This window comes from Macaca fascicularis, chromosome 4 (assembly GCF_037993035.2).
Source record: "Macaca fascicularis isolate 582-1 chromosome 4, T2T-MFA8v1.1".
NCBI classification, from domain to species: Eukaryota; Metazoa; Chordata; class Mammalia; order Primates; family Cercopithecidae; genus Macaca; species Macaca fascicularis.
The window spans coordinates 164,210,269-164,230,539 of record NC_088378.1 but is presented as its reverse complement, the minus strand read 5'-3'; the positions used below and the strand labels follow the sequence as shown (position 1 = coordinate 164,230,539).

The following is a 20,271-nucleotide window of genomic DNA, read 5'->3' as shown; positions in this document are numbered from 1 at the left end:
TTTTAAGACAGAGTCTTGTTCTGTCTCCCAGACTGAAGTGCAGTGTTGCAATCTTGGCTTACTGTAACCTCTGCTTCCAGGGTTCAAGTGATTTTCCCACCTCAGCCTCCCGAGTAGCTGGGATTACAGGCATGAGCCACCATGCTCAGCTAATTTTTGTATTTTTAGTAGAGACAGGGTTTCCCCATGTTGGCCAGGCTGGTCTCAAACTTCTGACCTCAAGTGATCCACCCACCTCAACCTCCCGAAGTGCTGCGATTACAGGCTCGAGCCACAATGCTGGCCTATTTTTTTTTTTCATTACAAATATGGAGATAGTGGTTTCTTATACTCAGTTCGCTAACAATCTTTATTGAATATCAATAAAAGGGATAGTTGCAGTGTAACAGGCTACTAATACATGATTTCCCTTTTCTTGTAATAACTTAATTTGCCAGAGCATTTGAAGTAACAGACAAAAAAAGTTATAGGTAGTAAATTGAGTAAATTTAACTTTAAAATGATGAAAATAAACAAAAAGAGAATACTTAAAATTTTTAGTCTTGTAAGAAATTGGTTCTTACTAGAACTGTTGGGGTGGAATAATGAGCCACCTAGCATTCAAAAAACACTTCCATGCATCTTAAATGCAATCTTGACCCTGAAAGTGATTTTATGAATCACCTGATTTTCATATTATTAGATGCATGTAGACTAATATAAATAGAATATCAGTAGTAAGAGTGAAGTGCTATAAAAATTCAAAAGACGGAGCTGATCAATTCATTTGAAGAAATCAAAAAGCAATATGTGAGCAAGGTTACTTTAGAAATAGACCTCAAACGATGGGAACAATTTTCTTACGATATTTCAAAAGGTCTTTATAAACTCATGACTTTTTAATAAATTCAGTGTGTTGCAACACTTTTTAGATATTACCCTTTTTGGCAAGCAGAGCCCAATCTTTGGCAAGTGGGAATTTTTCCAGTTGCTTCCATTCCCTGCTAATGGGACCCTAGTAATCTCTCACAGCTTTGTTGCTCTCTGATCAAGATGTCTGGTCTGTGTTCATCTCAAATATTTCTTGTCCTAGACTTGGAATCATCATGGCAACATGCCAAAAATTTTTTTTTTTTCAAATTTAGATAGTCAAGGAAAGCTTTGAAAGGCAGAGGAAAGAACATAAGTAAATAGTGAAGATGTTTATAAATATGATTGGTTGAGGTAGGGAAATGCTTCTGTGAGTCTGGTTGTAATTGGAGTAAGGAGGTGGAGAGTAGGCGATTGAAGGCAGAGTATAAGGATGGGAAATTGGTTCTAAACATTGTTGGCAATAATGAATTATCTTATAATTGTTGTCTAACTTTTTTAAACACATGGAAGACTTGATTGCAATTAAGTTTTAGCAAGGAAGATTTAAAGATAGTGTGTTTGATGAGAAGATGTTGCAAATAAATCAATTACAGATTATTGCAACAAATTTGAAAGTTACCAAAAATTGCAGGAGAACTGGGCAAGATTGGTTAGATGCATGAGATTTTTTAGAGGTAAAAGACACAATATTTGGCTACTTGGTAAAAATTAGTAGTCAAAAATACTAATGAAACTTTGGAGTCTGAGAAAATAGTTTTCAATGGACTTTTGAAAGACCAGGAAGAATAACTGGACTTGTGGGGACACTTTCATTTGGAAGATATTAAGGTAGGTAGGCATCCAAATGTTAATGGCCAAAGGCCAATGGGAGACTTAAGTCTGAAGCTGAAGAGGGAAAAGAGAGGGAGGTTTGGTAGTTTTTGATATTGAGACTGCAACAAATCCATAGAACAGCATATTAATTTGAGAGATTATACACAAAGAGACAAAGATGGCTTATTAGATAATCTTGCATAATCCTTATCATTTAAGGGGAAGAAAGACTATGAGGTATTGCTGAACAGGACTAAATGAGAGATTTCATAGAGTTAGAAACAATCAAAATGGTTTGGTAACATGCAAACTAAGAAGAGAGGTTCTCGAGGATGAACCAGTACTCAATTGAAAGGTTGAATAAAAGAGGAAATTGGGAAACAATAAATCTTATGTTGCAATTATGCACTTATTAACTCAATAAAGGATGTGATATGGATAGAATACCTTAATCATGGGACTGACCACTGACCAGAAACTCTGTACCTGAGTTAACAGAGTTAAGATGTTGAAGCTGGAAATACTTGTAGCCAAACAGGACCTGAGAGATGATGCATCTGGAATGGTTTATCATAGGGGAGCCGTTAACTAGGATGAGAAGCGCCCAAAGGCCAGATTCAGGATGCTAACAGGTGGCCAAGAGCTATAGACAAGGCAGACACAAGCAGATTCCCAGGACATGGAATGAATAAGCTAAACCATGTCCAGAGTGGAGAGAGATCATGACACGGCTGGATATTCTTTAGTCATCCTTGGGTGCCACTTTTCAATAGGAGCTTGAGGTTCTTAAGCACAGTTTGGAAGTGATGGAGAGGTAGTCAGCTGAGCAGATGAGAAACTAGAATTAGAAGAACAGGTAGTTTTGCAAGATTTTTTTTTTTTTTTCAGTGAAGGAAAGGAAGAAATATAGACCTTAGGATGAAGTAGTTTCAAGGAAAGACTTTTACATTTGGTTACAGGAGAATTGAGCATATTTGTAGGCAGAGGAAAAGGATTCTGGAAAGCAGAGGGGATATGAGGATGGAAGTAGGAGGAAGTAAGTATCAAAAGAGACAGAAGAAAAAACAGACAACAGAAAAATATAGGCCAAACCAATTAAATTTTCCAAATATTTGGCCCATTTTCTCATATGGTTTTCAAGATGCTCTGGCGTTCGTTATCACACAGGACCTGATTAATGAGTAGTCTCAAGTTTATTTAAGTCTATTGGGTTGGCAGCTGGCTTGGATTCTAGGTAACATACAGGAAGATTTTTATTTACAAAGCTGGCACCACTTCTTCTTTATTCTGAGGGAAGGCATGTGGGCTGGTTGTACCACAGTGATGCTGGATTTGCAATGAGGCAACAGTAATTTCTCAACTCAATTTTCCTTTAGACCATGGCCATGCATTTGTCATATAGTTGCCAGAAAATGTTGGTACACTCCATAGCTATGGAAGAGAGAAAGGGGAACTGTCCTTGTGAGAGGCTGAGTATGAACACCGATCTTAGGAGCAAGATGTCTTAACCACCAGGCCGTTTCTCATTGGGAAATGGGAAGGTATATTTTCAGGATCACACTTTAATGACTCTTGAATATATCAGGTAGAATGATTATTTAGCTAGTACATAATTTCCAGTTAAACTAATTAATTAAATGTCATACTCATTTCTATGAATCATATATCCTGCAGGCAACTGTTCAGATCATTCCTCTTGACATTGGATTTTAACTTAACCACTCGAGAAATGGCCGTCTCCAATCAGGTTGCAATATTTACCTATCCAGTTAGAATGGATAGTTTATCTGGCGAGAATAAACATACTATTGAAAAACAATTTCACAAACAACAGTTATCTCTTTCCCCTAAATTTGACTTTCTATATACAAGATGTTTCCATTCTGAATTTGTGAGAGAGGAAAACTCTTTTTATTTTATTTGTTTTTCCACCAGCTTGATGAGATGTATTTCATGTGCATCCTGGTGTCAGAAATTACTCATTCGAAAAATAGCAGTTGTATATGTTCACTCTAGCAAGTGTATAAAATCCATTGAGGAAGGCGGAGACCTCAGACACCTTTTAAACTATCTGGTGATCTATAGGAACTCACTAAGGATACAAAAATAAAAGATTGAATAGGGTAGTCTTCTTCTTTCACTCACTTTGCTCATTTCTCTTCAGTCAGTTGGAGCTGAAGCTGCTAGTGGGGTTAATTCCCTGACTGTTCTGTCAAATGTTAGGCTCCAGTACACATACTTGTGTATATATGAACAACTGTTTTTTAATAACCTGCCAAGAAGCTATAATCTTCCATTGCGGTCCCCTGGGATTTAATTAGAATGGTTTTCCACAGCCTGACATGTTTATGGGGCATAGGTAAAGAGACAGTTCATAAAACTGTCAATTTCCTGAGAAATTAAAGAAAAATTGGGCTGCTTAGTGCTTTGGCAATTCTGTGCTGCTGATACCAGCATTGCAAGCAATGAAATCAAGGGAAACATAACAAGATACTGATGCATTAGATATGGGCGGGTTAAAAATAATGTACAAGGGCATTTGTCAATTTGAATGCATAAAGAAGAAAGTGGAGAAAGTAAACCATAAACTGGAGTAGCTTGACTTTGGGGTGTTTGAGAACGAAGTGAACATTGAACAATAGTTCATTTGCATCTGGAAGATTTATAATTTTTCTTCTTAATAGACAAGATCAAGAAATGAATTCTAAGGAGGATGTAGTCTCCCTAGGGGAATGATAATGTGATGAGCAGTGCCTTCATTTGGGAGTTCTTCATTTAAACTGTTTTTGCCTCCTTTAGGTAAGTAAAAGTTATTAATCTTACATAGACTCTGTCTAAAGAGAACCAAGTCTGTCGAAACAAACGAGCCCAATGTAAACTGGTCAGGCCTCTCTTTGCATTCTACCTTTAATAAATGTGTCTACTCTCTTTCACTCGTCCTTCTCTGTGGCAGCTACTCATGATCATGGCACTGAATTTGCTTAGGTACTGCACCCAGCCTGCCGTAGGAAACAGAGCGATGTGACATCAAGCATGATCTTGAGTATTAGGCACAGCCGAGGAGTGTTCTTAGGGTTACTGGGGCAAGACTAATATTCAAGGAAGGACTGCTTTATCTCAGGGACTGTACTGGGCAATCTTTTTGTGCAATAGAATTCTCTCAACGACCTTCTGAAGTAAGTATGATTTATCTCATTTTACATATGAGTGAAAGGACATATAGAAATGTTAAGCAGTCTATCCAAGATCATTCAACCAGTAAAAGGGAAGCAGAGCTAGGATCAAAGAATCATTATCTATGCTTTCTTTTCATAATATTAGATTGTCTTTTAAAAAGATAGTCATAAAATGATGGAATATGTACAAAATATGTAAATTTGGAGAAGAGGAAGTCCAAAACATTGAATGTTGCCAAAATAGCAGTGATGTGAGAAGCAATGACCATCCTGTATGTTCTAAAAGTGCCCAGGATGGCAGATGGCTGGAGCGGGTCTCCTGGAGATGAGTGACAACGTTATGCTATCATTCAGGACAGGGCTAGAGCTGGTAAATAGCAGGGATTACGTGCTGGAGGGTAGGGTTCTCATCTTGTTCATAAGGCCTTTCATCCCTACCACTTAAGTAGTCCAATTCATGTCCTGTGAGTTTTAGTCATCTATACCTCTATTCATTTACTAATTTAATGTCGTTTTCCAGGCATGGTGCAAGGAACTTGGGCTCAGAATGAACTAAGACACAGTGGAAGGTAATAGACTTTAGAGTTGGATGAACTTGGGGTCAACATTCTGACTCTGCCACTTAATAGCCATATGACCTTGGCTATTACTTGACCTTGATGTTACCCAGTTTTATCACAGGAAAAATGGGGAGAAAAATACTTATTTCAAAGTTGGATTGATATAAAAAGTATTCATTTTATCTTTTTTCTTTTTATTCAAGATCTCATAAATTAATGGTACATGTAGACATAGTAGAAATCAAAAATGAGATTTTATTATCAATCAATATGAGAAGAATTAATGGATTATTTTGGGGATGTTGAGGAAGTCTTTGCAAAAGTCAACTATTTGAACAGCATAAAAAGATATTTGAACAGCATAAAAGGAATATTTTCAGATGGATACAAAAGAGGAAGGCAGTTTTTAGGTATTCAAGGGAATGTGGGCCATCCATGTTCTTGAAACACGGTGTGTGTGTGTGTGTGTGTGTGTGTGCAGATGTGGACCTGTGTGAGTTAAACAGAAGTGGTAAAATCGAAAAGCATCAGAAGTTGAAGATAGGTTGACTCTCAAGAATAAAAGTTGTTATTACACCAACATTTTTTTTCTACTGGAATGGGAAGCCACGAAAAGAATTTTGATCAATAAAGTTAGAAGAAAAGATTTGTATAACTTAAACAAGTATTTCTTTCTTTCTTTCTTTCTTTCTTTTTTTTTTTTTTTTTGTCAAAGTCTCTTCTGCCCAGGCTGGAGTGCAGTGGCACCATCTTGGCTCATTGCAACTTCCACCTCCCAGCTTCAAGTGATTCTCCTGCTTCAGCCTCCCAAGTAGCTGGGATTATAGGCATGTTCCACCACACTTGGCTGATTTTTGTATTTTTAGTAGAGATGGGCTTTCACATGTTGGCCAGGCTGGACTTGAGCTCTTGACCTCAAGTGATCTGCCCACCTCAGCCTCCCAAAGTATTGGGATTTCAGGCATGAGCCACCGCTCCTCCTCAACAATATTTCTAATTGATGATAATAGTTTAGTTCTAAGCCACTTAACTTACATGTTGATGTCATTGACTCTGTAGGTAAAGAAAGCTATTAATTTCAAATATGAGAAACATGTAAACAGTGCTAGCAAAAGATATAAAACTGATAGGGTAATTTAATTAATCTCTGAGTTACTTCCAATGACAGAGTCCCATTGAATTTTATAAAGAATAAATTTGGGTGAAAATGATTTGTCGAATAATATACCCTATAGCAGAAAGTAGCCTTGGTTTAAAAAAAATTAGAGGTTTATACCAAACAGGGACAGCATAAATTGACAAAATCCATAGTATAGCAACCATGGTCTAGCAACACAATTTTGCATGACTTCCTAGAAGACTGTCAACATTGGAAATTATCTCCAGAGTTAAATGCCTCAAAGTTATAGTCTATGTAAAGTCATAATTAATGCAATGTTATACTCACAATTTTGCAATGATACAAACACTTTATCATCCTATAGCTTGTTTCCTCTAAGGATCTAAAGTGATTCATAATCATTAACTAGTTAAAATTCTTACATCATCCCAAGATAAACTAAATGGTTTATTCAAAACTCAATACTGTCCATAAAGTAAGTTTAATCTGCATTTTAAACTATTGGATAATAAGTAAGTGGTGGTGAGAGGGAAAATAAAATGCATTTATTTGGGATTGATCGAAAGTATTATATTAACTTATTTTTTCAATATGTACTGAGAATATATGTGATTGTTTATATGTGCCATTTCCAGCAAGTATGACAGAGCATTTCAGAGTTGTACGGACTGAAGGACAGGTGATTCCATGGAATAGTAACTCTGTATATTAGGTGCTGTTAGGAGGTCACCTATCTACATTTAACAAAGAATCAAATTCTTTAAGAAATGTTTTGGTTTCGATAGGTGATATGAAGATAGAGACAAAAACAGTCCTTGTAATGGTCCCCCTGAAAAGAAGAATTTGATTCTGGATGTACGAGTGTATTATATTTACTATTCCACAAGTGACTCATTAGCAGATCTATGTTCTAGTGTATTTTATTATTATATTGTAATACATGGCCAAAAGTGAATTAGTCTTTATAACTTACTTTGGCACATAAATAATGTAAAAGCATGTGTTCAAAGAATGTTACTATTGAGTTCATGTCAAACAGAAATTTATTCTCCCCTGCAGAAAAGTTGTCTAGCTTGTTAGAATTATTTAAGAAAAAAGGCAAACCTTGGGAAAATTTTAAACTGCTTATACTGCTTATATCTTTTTTGTTTGTTTGTTTGTTTTGAGATGGAGTCTCTCTCTGTCGCCCAAGCTGGAGTGCAGTGGTGAGATCTCAGTTCACTTACTGCAACCTCTGCCTCAGGGGTTCAAATGATCCTCCTGCCTCAGCCTCCCAAGTAGCTGGGGTTACAGGCATGCACCACCACGCCCAGCTAATTTTTACATTTTTAGTAGAGACAGGTTTTCGTCATGTTGGTCTTGAACTCCTGATTGCAAGAGATCCACCCACCTTGGCCTCCCAAAAGTGCTGAGATTACAGGCATGAACCACTACGCCCCGCCTAAACTGCTTATATCTTTTAATTTATTTTGAAATGACAAATTTCAAAGCACACAGTTTTTGCTTATTCTAATCTGTAGTTTTTAAGTTATCTATGCACTATAACTGGTAAAGCATGGAACTTAGTATGTACACAATAAGTAATACTGTTCTTATTATTCTGTAGCCATTGATTTATTATGATAAATTTATACAAAATAAACCTATAATATGATAAATATACTTCTGCTTTGCCCTATTAATGTTTTGTTGGTTTGCTTTATATTCTGTCTTAAAGATGAAATAATGGAACCCACTTTGCCTGTGGAATTTCAGTTGTATCCCTTTTCTTACTCCTCCATTTATAACCTTTCAAATTCTTTTTTCCCAAAGAACGTAGCATTTATTTTCATTATGTACTCTTTTGTCTCCCTCAACATTTTGTTGATTCTTTTTCTCCCAAAGTTTTAAAAATCATTATCATTACTCCGAGGAAAAACATAAAATGTCATTAGATACAGAATTTGTGTGATTTGTCTTTTTTATGCCTTAAATCATCAGAGGGAGAATACTCCAGCAGCCTAGGGCATTATGGTTTTGTTTCTTGCTAGATTATTTAACTTCTTGTGTCTTTATCATTTTTTAAGTTACTGCAACACTTACTGGTTTTTTATACATTCAAAAAATAAAAGTAACTAAACATCCGATCTCTCTCTCTCTCTTTCTATACATATATATACACACACAGTTATATGATATATAAGTTTATATATGGTACATAGTGAAAGTGAAGAATGAACATTTATAGGCAGAAACAGAATAAAAGAGGAAAGAATGGAAGTCAAAAAGAGATGTGCTAAAGGTCACCAAAGTAATATAGAGAATTCATTCAGATCAAAGAAAGTTGGGAGTTATTTGACAGTGTTTAATATGAAGCAGCTGCACGGGAGAGTCTTCTGTAATAATTTATTCTTCTTTTGACTTGCAGAGTACTGAGCTGTCTCCGAAGAATTCAGATTATTGAATGTAACCACCCTTTTCTGATTTCCTTCGTCAATTTGATTCAGGAGATGTGATGCAATGTGATGTGTCAATGTTTGTATGATCGAAGTGTCAGTCTCTATAAGTACTCTGCTCCGTGATCCTGGGGTGAAGTGCTACAAAACACATTTTTGGCTGAGCAGAAATGGTGTTGCCTTTCCTGTGCTTCCCACAGCTGTTGTAGATGGAAAGCAATGAATTCAGAATTCTCAAGTCGGCCAGGCCATCTTCTCAGTGAGCTTTGCCTCAGGCACCCTAGATATTACCACATGAGAGCTATATTTCATCTGTTCTTAAATTTTTACAGTTAAAGGACCACATTTGAGGGTTGAAATCCCTGCCACACAACCAACCTTACCACCTTCTACTACTCATAAGAAAAATCCATCAGAATTTACTAGAATTTATTGCAAGAATGACCTTCTGTTTCATGAGTTGACAATGATATGAAGCCTGGTTTTATCAACTATCCAAGTAAAGTAGTGACTTCAAGTCTTTAATAGCACACAAGAATCATTAAGAAGTCAACTATGGAACCTCTAATTGTGAAAAACTGATTCTCAGACTATATTTTACCACATATTGTGAGAAATAGAGAAAAAAAGTTAACAATGAAAGTAATTACTGGCCTTCAAATTCATTATTAACAGCAAGTCTGAAATTGAAAACGTACTGGTTCTGTTCTCTGTCATTGACATGAGAGAATATGGTAGAAGTAAGTGGAGGAAGAGACTTGGAGGCCATCTGCTCAGGCCCTCTAATTTTTTTTCAGAAGCAAAGTTGTGAAGTTAATTGCTCAAGGCCTTCAAGATCCCCACATTCCGTCCTTTCTGTAGAACATACATGTGTCGATATCTTCAGATATCTTCACATATTTTTCTTTCCACGTCTCCCATTTCAAAGAAGTGTTCCTTCTCAGGTGTAAAGAGTGAGACTAATTGCCCTGTCTTTTCCCGCTAACTCAGCTCTTCCTGAAACAAGTACTTTTACTCCTTTTTGTAACTTTTCTTCTGCTTGCCATAAAAGGAAATCAAGTTGCATACCATTCAAATCTCCCAATCAGCTCAGTGATCTTTGGAAATATTTTTTTCACATTTTCTTATAGAAAATTTCATATATAGTATGTACGAAATAGAGGCTGTGAAATGATAAGGTCCCATTTATACAACACTCAACTTCAACAGTTTCTAACTCATAGTCAATCTTGTTTCATCAATACTTCCACTTACTGCCATTCTGTCAGATAATTTTGAAACAAATATCAGATATTATATCATTCTCTAGTATTTATCACTAAAATATAAGAGCTATTTTATTAAACATAAGAGTAATGTTGGGGCCTGGTGTGTTGGCCCACGCCTGTAATCCCAGCGTTTTGGGAATTTGAGGCAGGGAGATCACTTGAGGTCAGGAGTTCGAGATGAGCCTGGCTAATATGGTGAAACTCTGTCTCTACTAAAAATCCAAAAATTAGCTAGGCATGGTGGTGTGCGCCTGTGGTCCCAGCTACTTGGAGGCTGAGGTGGGAGGATGGTTTGAGCCCAGGAGGTGGAGGTTGCAGTGAGCTGAAATCGTACCACTGCACTCCAGCCTGAGCGACAGAACTAGACTCTGTCTAAAATTAAAAAAAAAGTAACATCATTATCACATGTAAAAATTAACAATGATGCTTTAATACCATCAAATATCTAGTCAGTGTTTATATCTTCTCAATTGTCTCAGATAATTTGTTAAGAGTGTTGAATCAAGATTCAAATAAGACCATCCTTTGCCATCAGTTGATGTATCTCTTAAGTCTCCTCTCTCCTTCTGCAATTTATTTGTCAAAAATCTGTGTCATTTATTGTGTGGGTTCCCTACAGTCTGGATTTTGCTGGTTGTATTCTGTGAACTCTGTACTTCCTGTGCTTTTATAGCTGAATCTAGAGGCTGGATTATATTTGCTGTTTTTAGCAAGAACTATTTTTAGAGAGGGTCTCATATTTCAGTTAGTAGGTGAATAATGTCTGGTTATTTCTCTTGTGATATTGGAGTGAGTTGCCCAGATCCAGTGGCAACAACTGTGGGTAGAGCCAGTGAGAGTGGCCTGTTCTGGGTGCAGGCAATAAGGGTGCTTTGCCTAATCTGAATCCTAAAGAGAATTTTAAAACAATATTGAAACTAACTGAAACTTGGTATACTTTTTATTATTACTAAGGTTGCCAACTCTAAATGATGTCTCTGAAAAAAAAATCTTCTATTGGACTAAGTTCTAAATAATTGCTTGGTTACTGCTCAGTTTTAATAATATGTATCTTGGCTTCAATTTCACACATTTTTATTACTTATTCTTTAATAAACATGCTATTCTACATAGAAGTAAATTCAGAGAAGTTCAGTTACACAGTTGGCCTCACACACGAGAATTGGGCTAAATGTTTTAATTTTGAGAATAAGTTCGCAAAACTTTGGATTCATTAGAGCTTGTGCTGGATATAGTCTGTGTCTCCAACCTGTCTGGTGCTACATCGTCCTGTGCTTAATTCTAAATCAATAATGATATCAGAGTCATTGTAAAGAGGAATACACAGAACACAAGTTACTTTAATTCCATCAATTCTGTCATTTTGTGAAATCACTTGAAGTTATTTGTTCTTAAATGTTAAAAGATTGAAACAAAATATGAATCGAAAGGTGTAATAGCTTTGTTTGGTAAATGCAAATTTTAGTTCATATGTAAAATCTTATTGTATTTGATTTACATGTTTAACATGGAAATTTATTCTTATATTAATTGGAATACTAAAAATATGTATGAACAGGAAGGCGGGATCAATGCTTGAGTCTTTCTCTTTATTTAATAGTTTTCAAACTAATTGGTTGGTTCCATATCATCATCCTCCAGAGATATCCAACTAGTTTTAGTTTTATTGTTAAGAACACATTTATTTATTTAAATATATCTAATGCCTTTTGCAACACCTTAAGCCAATTGCAGTCAGATTTAATTATTATCCTATCAATGCCTCAGAGTCTCTATATAGGAGTCTGTCCAAGTTAGCTCCTGAGTCTTCTTGACACACCCTTAAAAGTCTTTGGTAGCTTTCTTTCTCTTTAATGTACAAAATATTTCAGGCTCACTTTGCACATTTCTTGCTCTAGGCTTGGCATCAGTCATTTCTCAGAAGAAAACTGAATTCTTTTAGTGCAAAACAGTGTTGGGCACTAATGGTGCTTGTTGCTGGGTAATAGTTTCTAGGCATTTTCAGTACATTGTGCCAGGTAAACAATTCGAAGGTAAAATGCATAATAAGTTTATACTGATCTTTCCTAATCAAACTCAGGACTTCAGAATTTTTGCCTGCCCTCATTTAATATTATATCTGGAAGTCAAAATGAAAATTCCAGTTCTCAATAATGCCAACATAGTTAATTGATGTATTACATAATCCATGTGTAACAGTCTCAGAATAGCAATACCAATACTACCACTGATACTATACTTAGCAAAACCGGATTTTTTTTCATGGTTATATTTGTCCATGGGGTCTCTCTCACTAGGGATGTATAATCATACACTATGTTTTAAAGTCACTTGAAAAAAATCCCCCTTTTTCTAATGGTGTCAATTTGACACATATTTAAATTAACTTATTTTATTTGGCTTTGGATATTACAAGTTATTTTTTAACATTTAATTTTGGTTTATGATTATGTGAACTATTTACCTATGTACATGGTTCCAAAATAAATTCTACAAAGCAAGGTATATTCAGAGAAGTCTAGCTTCTACCCCTGTACCTTTCTATGCCTGTTGCCACTACCTTTCATCTTTCGATGTCCTTTTAAAGGAATTCTGGTTTGTCCTGTCATTTTCAATGTAAGAAAATATTGGTTTATGCTTTCATTTCAACATACAAAATATAAAGGATAGCATATGAAACACAGTTTTCTGTTCCTTGGATATGCTTCTTAAGGTCTCTCATTGTATCAGGTCATTAATATCTACTTTGAGACCTTTAGTCTGTACTAAATGAAACTGTGGATGACATGCTTACTACCGTAGGCACACATGGATTGTTGATTTTTCTTTCTCTCTGAAATCGATCAATCCAGATACTTCCTGCATCTGAAAGACCTCCTGCGCTAAAATAGCTCTGCGTCACACTTCCAAATTTTGTGAAAGTTTGCCAACTGAATTTTCAGCCTCAGTCTTTCTCACTAATGCTACATCTTACAGTTGGTGAGAAACAATCACATTTTCCTAAAAACTTAGTTAAGAACATAAAAAGATATTAAATTCATCTTAGCGTGGTGTTGTAGTGTATTTGGGTTTGCCTGAACATTTTTATGTACAAAATGTGGTAAAATATCTTTGAACATCAGATCCCACTTTTAACATAAGGTATTCATAGGAGCAGAGACCCCAAATTGGGCTTCCCAAACTTCTTAAGACTTTGGGTTACCCAAACATCTGAAGACTTAAAACTTTTAAGTGAGAAGTTGAAATGGGAGATGTGAGGCATTCTCATTATTGGTGGATCTTAGAACTACCAAATGGATATAAGGATATATTCACTTATGTACTTTGGTTCACACATTTTCCAAAATCATGGGGTGGGTGGAAGTATAGATAATTTTTAAAAAATATCTTGCTGGGCGTGTCTAGGATATATTGTCTCTTAATCAGTCTCTTCTCCTTTTTGGCAGAGATAAAAAGACTTTGCTCTTCTCAACTCCTTTTGACAGCACAGGGGAACACGTGACATGATATTTACTCCACATCTGATAGCCTGTCACTTTACAAAACAATATTTGAGGCTGGGTACAGTGGCTCATCCCTGTAATCCCAGCACTTTGGAAGTCCAAGGTGAGTGGATCACCTGAGGTCAGGAGTTTGAGACCAGCCTGGTCAACATGGTGAAACCCTGTCTCTACTAAAAACATAAAAGTTAGCCAGGCATGGTGGTGTGCACCTGTAGTCTCAGTTACCAGGAAGGCTGAGGCACGAGAATTGGTTAAACCCAGGAGGCAGAGGTTGCAGTGAGCCCAGATGGCGCCACCGCACTCCAGCCTGGGTGACCCAGTGAGACTCTGTCTCAACAAACAAACAAACAAACAACGATGTTTGAGTACAACTCTAGGCCAAAGACCACCTATTCTTGGTAATGACAACTGTCTAATAATTGTTCAGTTGGTACCAACGGTGCTCAGAGAGGGCATGGTGTGATGACATGCACTTCATGCCCAAGTAACTAAATTTGTCAACATATTCAATGCTTACAGGACACAGGACTGGGCTGTGACCCTTGGCAAGCCTCCCAAGCTATTCAGTGATGTTAGACAACCCACTTACCCTCTCTGAAATTTACTTTTCTTATCTGTAATATGCAGCTATTGTACGGCTAAGTCAGATTTCTTCCAACCCTAAAATTCTGCAACTATTGGTCTAGCATGAGCCTAACTAACATCAGTGAATGATGATATAAGTGTAAACTGTAATAAAATCCTCATTTTTCTCACAAAATCACTTTGATTTCAGATTTGTAAGTGTTTTTCTGTTTGGAAAGGGACTTTAGAGGTGGGGTGTACAGATACTCATATTTTTTAGCCTAGTGTGTTGGAGAGAAGGAACTATTAAACTATTAAGAAGGAGGTTGCAGCAAGTTGAACAACTTAGATTTTTTAGATTGAGTTATAGATTTGAAAACTCTGGTGCTCTTAAATATTCAGATCCATGAAGTTACTCTTTCACATGGGGACAATGAAACTTTCTGAAATCACATGGAAAATATTGTACAGAAAGGCAAAAACCAGAAGCTTTTATTGAGCAGTTACGTGCTGCATACTTTCAAATGAATTCACTCATTTAAACCTTACAGAAACTCTGTGTTATGTATTACTATTGTTGTTTCTAATGTCAGACTCAGTTATGTTAGTTACTTCTCCCAACATCACACAGCTTCTAAGGAATTAGGCACTGACTGGACTTCAAAGGGTTGTTAGAAGTTAATATGTTAAAGGAGCTTAGTAGAGTATTCAGTACCTACTATGCACTATAACTTGACCTATTCTCCTCCTCCTCCTCTTCCTCCTCCTCCCTCTCCTGCCACTATTGTCATTGTCTTCTGTCCCCCTCCTCTTCCCTTTCCCTTTCCTCTTCCCCTTTCCCCTCCCCTTCCCCCTCCCCCTTCCTCCTCCCCTTCCTCTTCCTCTTCCTCTTCTTCTTCTTCTTCTTCTTCCTCTTCTTCTCCTTTCTTCCCCAGAAGTTCATTGTATTTACCTGGTGAGAGTACAGTGATCTCAGGTTTGCAGGCTGAGTTGCCTGCATTTAAATACACACACTGCCGTCTAGGTGAAAGGCAGAGTGCAAACTGCTTTATCTATGCAATCTGTAAAAAACTTAAACAACATGTGGCATATGCTGTGTATACAGTAAATATAAACTCTTACTTTTAATATAGTTCTTTTACATATTGATTCTGCAGAAATAATTCTTCAAAAGGTACTATTCATGGTGCTATTATAAATAGGCTAGAGAGTACAGTAGATGCTAGAGTAGAAGATATTGATAACACTCATTTTATTGGTTGTATTATTTGGTATAATGGAGTACAAAATGATTTCTCCTGTTGTCTTCATGCTTAGAGACCTGAAGTCAGTTTAAGTCAGTCTGCTTTTTAAAAGTAATTCTTCTGACATCTAGTTTTGATGGTGATTTTTAAAAGGTCAATTCTAAATAAGGTCTGTTTTTTTTCTCAGCAAATGCTTATTTTTCTACTTTGAAGTCAGGAGATACATAGTTGAAATATGATACCCTTAATCTCTTAATTTGTAGACTTCCACCTACCCATTCATTTTATTGTTGCCTCACCAAGCACTCAGAATTGTATTACACAGTGGAAAGAAAATCAACCTTGGAATAACACATCTCGTATTGAAGTGACATTCTGCCACTTGTTACCTGTGTGATCTTGGAAAATTTACTTAATTCCTCTGAGCCTCAACATTCTCAAGTGAGCAATTAGATGCCTCACTTCAGTTTGGCCGACCGGTCCACAAATGTAGCCAGGGCAACAAATCTGTTTTCTTCCCAGAATATGGTGCAAGCATTGCCACGCACAAAGTGTGTCTGGACAGGTGTTTAGCTGCATGTGTTTTGCCCCATGCTTTTGTCCTGTCTAAAATAAGAATGTCTAAGACTATAGAGCTGGAAATGGTCTTAGACCTCATCCTGTCCAAGTTTCCTCTTTAACAGATGAGAAAATTTGGGTCCAGACAGGGTAAAAGAGACATGCCTCAAAATCGAATCAGTTAAACTATAATGCATCATATTGTTTGTGCCTTTATTTTTCCCTTTATCCTTTCCTTCCTATTTCACAATAAAAATGAGCACCCTCACTTATCTGTCTTTAGAAAATTACCTTTCTCTGACATTCAATATTCAGGAAAGGTATATATTTTTTGTAATCCACTTTTTTCTTCTTACAGCATATCTTGGGATATTGAAAATACCCCATTTTTGCAAATAAATCTATAAATTTAAAGAAGTGTCAATCTAAATATCCAAAATATACTTTATGGAACTTTGTAAGTCAATTATAAAGATGAGGCGAGGGAAAGAAACTATAGTAATGCGCAAGAAAAATTTTAAAGGAGGAGTGAAGGAGAACTTTTTCTACAGATATCAAAATGTAATATAAAACTATAGTAAATCAAATTATGTGGTTTTTGGCACTAGCATAGAATAATAGATCAATAGAACAGACTAGATTCCAGGGAAAAAAAACTACGACTGTAATAAAAATAGCATTTTAAGTCAGTGGGAAGTCATTTAATAAATGATATTGGGATAATTGGATATATACATAGATAAGAAAGAATGAAACTAAAATTGGTCTTATGCATATGTAATGAATATTGCAATCTCATGTGCTTTTAAAATACCCTGTGGAGTGTGTGTGTGTGTGTGTGTGTGTGTGTGTGTGTGCGCGCGCGTGTGTATAAAATGTCAGGGAAGGAAATCATTAGAGTGAAGGAAAGAGGTTAAGATAATTTTTTATTTTTTGACTCTTTGTAAGTCTTTTTTTTAAATATTTTTAATTTTCCTATACCTTTTGTGATTATAAAATAAAGATTTCAAGCACAAAAATCACTTCATTACATTGCACATTTTCTTAAAAATTTCAGCAACCTGTATATGTGCGTGCATATGTTATAAACCAAACCGTAATTTGAATTAAAGTGGGGTAACTACACTTCATTGGAATTAGAGGGCTTCCTTTCAAAAATGTGAGCATCATTCCCTGGTCGCCCCAGTTCTTAGGTTTAGAATTTGGTGCATCTGGTTTTCTTTAATTTTACTTATTTCTATTAACCCTTAAAATCTAGGTGCCATGATGGAGATTAACCACGTCATGCTGACTTCTAAAAGATCCGGTTTATCCTGGACCCCATTACCTGCTTCTGCTTAAGCTTTTGTTGAGGAAATTTTTCTGCAGCTGAAATGAAGTTTGAAGGCTTTGAAGAACAGTGATTTCCATGTGACCTAGTGTAGCTTGGAAGAATGAAGTTCTGATTTGTAAGTAGAATCATTTCCTATTGTGGTAGACTAGTAAACTTGGAATAACAACAAGTATATGTTAAATAAATATAATTAAACAATAGTAAACATTAAATTTAGAGACTATTTTTAATGCTCCATTTGTATGAACTCACTTAATCCTCACAATAGCTATGAGGTTGTTTCATTCATGAGGAAACTACAGCACAGAGAGGTTGGTAACTTGCCTGAATTCACAGAGTTAATAAGGATTGGTACCAGGACTGACGTTCAGGTCATCTTGTTCCTAAGCCTGTTCCCTAATCACAGCCAATTATGCAATGAATATTCTTTTTTTTTTTTTTTTTTTTTTTTTTTTAGCTCACTGCAAGCTCCGCCTCCTGGGTTCACGCCATTCTCTTGCCTCAGCCTCCCGAGTAGCTGGGACTACAGGTGCCCACCACCACGCCCAGCTAATTTTTTGAAGTTTTAGTAGAGACAGGGTTTCACCATGTTAGCCAGGATGGTCTCGATCTCCTGATGTCGTGATCCACCCGCCTTGGCCCCCCAAAGTGCTGGGCTTACAGGCATGAGCCACCGCGCCTGGCAACAATGAATATTCTTATGTACGTTTTCTTACATTCACATGTACAAGGTTTTTCCAAGTGTGGCATTCTTGGCTGTAGGTTATACACATCTTCAGCTTTACTATATATTGACAATTTATTCTCTTTCTCTATGTCCTAACACTTTTAAGCAACTTTTAATATTGGTCAGTCGAATGAGTGTGAAGAGTTAGATCATTGTGTTTTAAATATTCATTTCATTTATAACTAGAGAGTTTGAAATGTTTGCACTGGGTTTGGTCCATAGATTTGTAAGTTTTTTTAATTCTGAATACGAAATCATATTTTCTGTATAAATATCCCTGGACACTTTGTTCTGTTTCTCTGCTCTGTTTCCCTAGCCATGCCGTAATACACATTGTCATAGTTACATGAGTTTTTCCTCTTTTACCTCCTCTTCCTCCTCCTCCTCGTCCTTCTAAAACATTGTGTATCTGATAGGATGAATCCCTTACCCTTTTTACCTTCAAAATAGAATTGATCATTTGTAGCCTTTTAGCTCTTTCATATAAACATAAAGATAAGGTTGTCAAGCTCTAGGAAAAAATTCTGTTGCATTGAATATGTGAATTAATTTAGGAAATTAGTTATGCTGATTCTATCTAGCCTGCTCTTTCTGAAAATGGTGGTAGTAAAATTAGTTGCTGAAGCTTTAATGGTTAATGAATCTTACTGGTTTTTCTGTGACTGGTTGCTAAAATGGATTAACAGTTTCTAAAGTACTTATGAGCATGACCTCTATCATATGTCAAGTGCTATGGCTAAAGTCTTACAAAATTTATTGTTGTTGGTGTTGTTTTAATAAATATTGAGATATTTCTAGATTGTGTTTTTTATTGATGTGATTGTTGCTATTTCACTGAAGTAATATAGATGTTAGAGATATATGGAGTCACATTTGTACACTGATAACCACCATTTGTTAGCCAAGCCTGAGTGTTTGGGATTCTTTAATGACTTATTTGGCTCTAATTCATAAAGCTTAGGGTGATTGTGAGTCCAGGCCCTGCTGAGCTGGGGCCAAGTGTTGCAATGAATGTTCCAAGCACTTGATGGTGTTGAATGATTCCAACTTAGAGACTGGAATGGAATTTTAGTATATCTATTTTAAATTTCTTCATGTTTAATATACAATCTAAAATTGTGACAGTTCAGTCAGATAGTCTCAGATAAACAAGTTTAAATAACCAAACAAAAATCTCTGGAGGAGTTTATATATCTTGGCTCTGCTGCCTTCAAAATCCTTGTGAATAAGAAACCAAATTCTGAGGTTGATACTTTTTCTTTAGAGTTATGAACATCCCGTTGTCAGAAAAACAGAGGTTACCACATATATTTCAATTGTTAATATTATACATATCACCACTTTTTCTTTAGTTAATCTTGGACCACGCTTCCTGAAACAGCCTCTCCCACATGCCAAGTATTGTATTTGACCTTTTCACGTCAATTATCTACTTTGTTCTTCACAGCAATCTTGTAGACTACGTATCGATTCCAAATTTACAGATGGACAAATATGGTTGAGAGGGGTTTCCTAAAGTATTATAGCTAGAAACAGCAAAGTTGGGTTTCAAACATGGTGCTATCAAATTCAGGTCTGTATTATTTTCTATCACCCCATTCGTTCTCCCAGTGTCTGGCAATTGAATAAGAAAAAATAAAAATGATAAATCTATACTTTATTTTTGAATAGGTGCTAACTCCTAAAATTCAAAAGAGTTCTTTCTTTAATTCCAGCAGTGATGGCCCAACTTGATACTGACTATTCTGCTGATTTTGTTAATTTGCTCAGAAGCCTAAATTATCTGCTAATAAAAGATATTGCACAACTGGACATTCCTAATGTTAGTTACATCTGGAGGTGATCTCACTAAACATTACAGATTTGGCTGTGTGTCTTGGGGGCTTTCTGAAATCCTAACTTTTTGCATCCTTGCCCTACAGGCACAGTTCATACGCTCTAAGTACATAGCCAGATTAGCCATAGCCATGACAAACAGGAACCTTTCCATTTAGGTTTTTCTCTATATTTTATTTGAACTTTGGAAACAGAAGGAAATAGATTTGAAAATAAGATATTTTGGGGGTAGAATTGTCCTAGTTTCTATATTAAATGTTAAAATAACTAAAGACTGTAGAC

The 20,271-nt window shown here is 36.1% G+C and overlaps 1 long non-coding RNA gene across 1 annotated transcript; it reads left to right on the top strand.

Annotated features, from left to right (window-relative positions):
* The first annotated feature begins 17,351 nt into the window (after positions 1-17,351).
* LOC141410233 (uncharacterized) lies at positions 17,352-18,948 on the top strand. Its single transcript, XR_012434497.1, has 2 exons — positions 17,352-17,541; positions 17,884-18,948. It is a non-coding gene; the product is annotated as an uncharacterized lncRNA (long non-coding RNA).
* The last annotated feature ends 1,323 nt before the right edge of the window (positions 18,949-20,271 follow it).